Genomic DNA, 6,950 nt, shown 5'->3' on the forward strand with positions numbered 1-6,950 from the left:
GGAAAATTTAAAAAGAATAAAGAGGATACTAAGAAGTTTAAGCTGGACTAGCCTTATTTGCAAGTGAAGGATCTGGTGCTGCTTTCAGATGTTTATCCTTTGTGTTTTTAAATTTTTTCTTAAGCTTTAATCTTCGTCATTGTCTTAAAGTCAGCTGGTGTTTCTTGTTCATGGACTTTGGTACGATGGTGCTTTGCAAGGATGTATTTATATTTTAATGGCCAACATTTGGTCAGCCCTTGTCCACTATTCACTTCCCCCTTTTTGTAAAATAAGTGCTTTAATTGTAAACTGTATAAAAATACTTTGTATAAATCCCCTTTTTGATTATTACAATAAGCTGAGTTGTAACAAATGAAATGTTGATTTTTATAATAAAAGTGGAAAAATACAAGTGTCATCTTTTTAGCAAGAAATTAAAACAGCTGAATTGTGCTTTGCTGTGATATACGGCTGTTGTGTTTCAGACACAACAAAACTCACCTTTATTGTTTGCATTTCAAATAAAGTACAGCCTTGGGAGAGAGGTTTGAGAAGGGCTGTTGCTTAGTTGTCAGTTGTCGATGCTGACAGTGCCTGTGGTTGGGAACAGAGAATAAGGAAAAGAGTTTGTGCTCTTGTTTTTAGTAAACTCCTGGAAGGAGTCCTGATGAAGACCCTGAGTACTGCTCCTTCCTCCAAATTAGCCTCAAAAATGAACATTGAGGGCAAAATGAACCACAGCCCTGTGGCCTAGTGGTTAAGTTCAGCACACTCCACTTGGGCTGCCCGGGTTCGGTTCCTGGGCGTTGGCCTACACCACTTGTCGGTGGCCATGCTGTGGCAGCAACCCACACACAAAATAAAGGAAGACTGGCACAGATGTTAGCTCAGGGCAAATCTTCCTCAGCAAAAAAAGAAAAAAACAACATTGCTTTTCCTGGTGGAGAGCCCAATACGATATGATGATACTGAAGGGTGGCAGAATATACCACTTCAAATATGCTCCCTTAGCATGTTGATAATTTTGAGCTGTAGGCACTTAGAGCAAATGCAGACATTGGCTTTCTCTGGACTCTCTTTATCTTCCTAAAGACAGATCCTCCGAAAGGAACACAATTGTCATAAATCATAAATCCCCTCTCCAGGAGTTTCATCAACCAGGGAAAATTGACTCATCACAAGAGAGGAGACTAGAAGTGGACACCACATCCAGACAAACTTTGTCACAAACTATCCTGCCTCCTATCTTTTCTTCTGAGGGCCCATTCATCTTTCCTAAAAATCATTTATTTTCCCATACGAGGCCTACATCCTCCCTCCCCTTTTCCTGTTAAGATTGTAACTGTGGGCCCTCCAGGACCAGTTCAACTGACCCCATCTTGTCAACAGAGTAATTAAGAAATTGTCTTTCAGAAGATTTGCAGTCACGTAGCCAGAGCATGCAGAGAAGTCTTGACCTGAAATGACTGCTTTCTCCTCCCCATGGAACCAAAGGACCAGGACATGCCAGAATTTAAAAGTCAGACTTTTATCAGAAGTGAGGGATCCATCATTGAGGAAGATCCAGTGTTAAAATTCCTTCCCCACCTCATCATAAATGTTTAGAACCTTACTGTAAATGCTTGAAGCCCACCAATCAAAACCTGTTCCACCAGCATTTGTCAGTGCCAGCCTGTTTTCCCTAACTTCTTTAATTTTGCCCCAAATCCTGAATCTGTCAGGGAGACAGATCTGAGGGCATGTGGCCCTTGTCTCCCTGCAGATCAATTTCGCAGAATAAAGCTGATTTCCCAAAAGCCGATGCCGTAATTAATTTTTTTATGTACGTCGGGCAAGAGCACCCCAATTTTGTGCGGTAACAAAATGGTATTTAAGCCTGAATTCTAAGCCACCTTGGGGAGTTACTCATTTTTTCCCGGGTATCTCCCATGTATACATAAGGTATACATGTTAATAAACCTGTTTGTTTTTCTTTTGTTAATCTGTCTTTTATTACAGGGGTCTCAGCTAAGAACTCAGAAGGGTAGAGGTAAAATTATTTTGTTCCCCTACGATACTTTTTCCATAAGGGTGGATGGAAAAACCAATGAGAACTCAAAACTACCAGATCCTGCTAGAGTCTAAGTTTACTCATTTGATAGGAAGAGAGGAAAGCTGCTTTTTTATTCGGCAGTAGTTGAGCCCAAACATTAGGTTGTTAAATGGAAACCAAGTTTTAATATAAAAGTTTGTCTTTAGCAGATGCTCTTGAATAAGTGAGCTTCTCGTGGCTTCTTTGCTGACACCTCCCGTTCTTTCCCCTGGGGGGAAAAACAAAAATCACATATGTTTTGCCGTTCCCAGTGAGTCAAAGAAAGGAACGGCAGAACTGTGGTTGGTTTGCTTGATTTAAAGGCAGGCTCAAGGATGGGGACAACATTGCAAGTTGTTTTGGGTTCTTTCCAGATAGATTTTTGGCTAAGTTTATACAGTCTTTTCCATTTTAATTCTTTGCCTTGCATATAGTTGCATTATTTCTGTAAATTTAAATCAAAGGATGAATTACTTTTGGTGGGGTTCAGGACATGCTACCCTGAAATATGGCAACTTGGCATATTGAATATTTTAACCTGAAGAAATTTGAGAAATGGCATGTGCAAGAAAGACACTCTGACCTTCCCCTGAAGCAGATCATAAACCCTCATGTGAGAGGTGCCCTTGTTGTACCCAGAGGAAAGGAGCATCCTTAACTCACGAGAGGAAGGGACACAGAGAGGAATCTGAACAAACAGGCCTTGGTAAGCTTCCCCCAGTTTGCTACACTTAGCTCCTACTCTTTGTCCTGTCATAGCTTTGCATGACTTCCCAGTCTTCATCAAACCTAGCATAAAACACTCAGGTTTAACCATTCTTTGGGTCTTCATTTCCTTATGAGGGCTCCTGTGTCCCATAAAACTTGAATACATTTGTATGCTTTTCTCTTGTTAATCTCTTATTACAGTGGTCCCAGTCAAGAACTCAGATATTTTTCCTCCCCTACCCTATGCTCAGATCTCTGGTTCCATCCATTTATACCATCATGCAGTATGCACAATCTCCCGCCCTCCCCTGGGAAATTTTCCACCTGAGATTTGCATTTGTAAATTCAGATTTAATCCCCATATAAAGCCAATCTTCCCCAATAAAGAGGCTAAAAATAAAGGATGACTTTGCTAACATTTGACCCGCATTTACTGTGCACCAGGTACTGTGCTAAGTATCCTATTTTTTTCCTCAAAGTAATCAATTGATTAGTGACCAAGCTTGACAGAAAATGCCCGATTTGAGTATGAAAATCTCCACTGCAAAATTTGATCAGAGACAGTTGGCAGTGAGTAGAAGAAAAAGGACACTGAGTTGAGATTTAGATTCTTATCTCTGTTCCATTTTAATGGCACTAACTAGTCTGTTCTGATTTAATTAATCAGTCAAGGCATGTCCGAACCCGTTTATTCCCTCCGTATTTGTTGTGTTAGTCTCAAATAGAGTTTTCTGAACCTTGACTCTTCAATCTGCCGGTTCCACTACCTGTTCCAGAGAGCTACTTGTACATAAAGCATTCTAGGCGCTGAATGGTGTTACAAGATAGAGCCTCTTGGAGGCCAAAGACCTATATGGTATCCTATTCTGCGCAGATGCCTTTTCAATGCCTGCTTTCCTCTGGCCTCTTCTCTGGCCTTGCTGTGCATTACAAAGAAATTCTTACCTCTCGAAAAAGAGACAGCCCAAGGCCCATCATATGGCACATGCTGTATGGCAAGCAAAAGTGATTATCTTGAGAGCTTTTTGACTTCTGATCATCCTATCAAAAGCTCCCCCACTACCATTACCCAACTGTGTGGCCTTGAAGACTCTTGTATTTTGTCCAGTAATTAGAGTTCTTTTTGCTTGGGGGTTCCATGGGAAGGAAACGGTTAGGACCTCCAGATCTACGCGGTGCTGTGATTCTTAGGAGCAGATGTATATATATCACAGGAAAGTTTTTAAGTAAGAACTCAATTTAGATCTAGGGCTATTTATATTTTCTATTTCTGTGTCAATTTTCATCATTTTTGTCTCAAGAAATTTGTTCGTTTCATCTAAGTTGTCAATTTATTGGCATAAAGTTTGTCCCTTATCTTTTTAATGCCTGTTTTCATTTTTGACATTGATAATTTATGTCTTATCTTGGTCAGTCAAAGTGAAGGTGTATCAATATTATTGATTTTTTCAAAAAATCAGCTCTTGTTCTAATTTATTTTTCTCTATCATATGTCCATTTTCTATTTCATTGTTTTCTACTCATTATTTCCTTCCTTTTACTTATTTGGGTTAAATTTGCCAGCTGCTTAAGATGAAAGCTTAAATCACTGATTTTAGACCGTTGTTTCCTGATACAAGCATTTAAAGCCATACATTTTTCCTCTAAACATGCTTCAGCTGCATCCCACAAATTTTGATGTTTTCTTTATTTTTCAGTTCAAAACATTTTCCAGTCACTTGTGATTTCTTCTTTGAACCATGGATTATATAAAAATGTGTTTAATTTCTAAATATTCAGGGATTTTCCAGATATCATTTTGTTATTTTTAGATTTAATTCCATGATGATCATAGATTTTAATGATCATGATTTTAATCCTTTTAAATTTATTGAGACTTGTTTGATGGGCCAGACTATGGTCCATAATAGTGACTATTTTATGGCTACCTGAGTATGCTGCAGTTATTAAATGCAGTTTCCTATAAAGGTCAATTAGGCCAGTTTGGTTAATATTGTTGTTCAAGTCTTCTACATCCTTATTGATTTTCTATGTGCTTCCATCAATTACTGAGAGAAGAGTGTTGAAATCTCCAACTATCATTGTGGATTTGCCCATTCACCTTTTAGTTTTGTCAGTTATTGCTTTATTTTGAACTCTGCATAATTTAGGATTATGTCTTAATAATTCACCCTTTTATCATTATGTAATGTCCATCTTTGTCCTCATATTCCTTGACCTGAATCTACTTTGACTGGTATTAATACACCTGTTTCAGCTTTCTTATAAGTTTTGCATGTATTTTTCTTTCTTTTTTTTTTTTTTTGTGAGGAAGATCAGCCCTGAGCTAACACCCATGCCAATCCTCCTCTTTTTTTTTCTTTTTTGTGCTGAGGAAGACTGGCCCTGGGCTAACATCCGTGCCCATCTTCCTCCACTTTATATGGGACGCTGCCACAGCATGGCTTGACAAGCGGTGCATTGGTGCGTGCCCAGGATCCAAACCCAGGCCGCCAGCAGTGGAGAGCGCGCACTTAACCACTATGCTACAGGCTGGCCCTGCGTGTATTTTTCTATTCTTTTACTTTTAACCTATTATTATTTATTTTTTTTGTGAGGAAGATTGGCCCTGAGCTAACATCTGCCAATCCTCTTCTTTTTGCTGAGGAAGACTGGCCCTGGGCTAACATCCATGCCCATCTTCCTCCACCTTATATGGGACGCTGCCACAGCATGGCCTGACAAGCGGTGCGTCGGTGTGCACCCGCCATCCGAACTGGCGAACCCCGGGCCGCTGCAGCGGAGCGTGTGCACTTAACTGTTTGCGCCACTGGGCCAGCCCCTAACCTATTCTATTTCTGCCTTTTAATTGGAGTGTTTAGCCATTTCCATTTAATGCAATTATTGCTATGATTGGGTTTGTCTACCATCTTTGTAATTACATCTCTCTCCCTAGCCTCTGTACTATTATTGTTATACATTTTATTCTACATGTTATGAACTCTACAATACCTTGTTATTATTTCTCTTTTAAATGGTCCATTATCTTTCAAAGAGATTTAAATAGGAAAAAGAGCCTTTTATATTTACTCACATATTTATCTTTTCCAGTGCTTTTTTTTCCTGCAGATACAGACTTCTATTTGTTATTATTTTCCTTCTACCTAAAGGACTTCCTTTAACACTTTTTGTAGCTCAGTTCTGCTGGTGAGGAATTCTTTTGGCTTTTGTACATCTCAAAAAGTCTTTATTTCACCTTCCTTTTTAAACATCTTTTTGTTGGTTATAGAATTCTATGTCGACAGCTTCTTTTTCTTTTGATACTTTAAAGATGTTACTCCATTTTCCTCTGTCTTGTATTGTTTCCCAAGAAAAGTTTTTTTTCATTTTTTTGTTTCTCTGTATGTAATGTGCCTTTTTCTCTGGATACTTTTAAGATTTTTTTCTTTATCACTGGCTTTGAGCAATTTATGATGTGCCTTAGTGTAGTTTTCTACATGTTTTTTGTGCTTGGCATTCATTGAGTTTCTTTGTTCTGTGGGTTTATAGTTTTCATCAAATTTGGAAAATCTTCACTCCAATTATACATATATTAAGTGAATAGAAGTCATCCTACAATTCACTGTTGCCCTGTTGTTGTTTTCTCCCCAGTCTTATTTCTCTGTGTTTTGTTTTGGATCTGTTGCTCTGTCTTCAAGTTTACTTATCTATTCTTCTACAATGTCTAGTGTGCTGTTAATTCAATCCAGTGTATTTTTCATCTCAGAGTTATAGATTTCTTCTCTAGAAGTTTGATTTGAGTTATATTTATAATTTCTATGTGTACTTGACATGTGCAGTCTTTCCTCTGGCTTATTGAGCATATGGAATACAATTATAATAGTTTTAATGTCCTTGTCTAATAATTCTATCAGCTCTATCGTTTCTGGGGTGGTTTTTCTTGATTTTTCCCCTCATTGTGGGTCTCATTTTCCTGCTTCTTTACATGCCTTGTAATTTTTGATTGGATGCCAGACATTGTGAATGTTACCTTGTTGGGTGTTGGATATTTTTGTGATCCTATAAAGATTCTTGAGCTTTGTTTTGGAACATACCTAAGTTACTTGATAACAGTTTAATCCTGTTGGTTCTTGCTCTTTTTTTTTTTGTTGGGCAGAACCAGAAATAGGTTTAGTCTAGAGCTAATTTTTTCCCACTGCTGAGGCAAAAT

The sequence above is a fragment of the Diceros bicornis genome, chromosome 17 (genome assembly GCF_020826845.1).
Source record: "Diceros bicornis minor isolate mBicDic1 chromosome 17, mDicBic1.mat.cur, whole genome shotgun sequence".
NCBI lineage: Eukaryota > Metazoa > Chordata > Mammalia > Perissodactyla > Rhinocerotidae > Diceros > Diceros bicornis.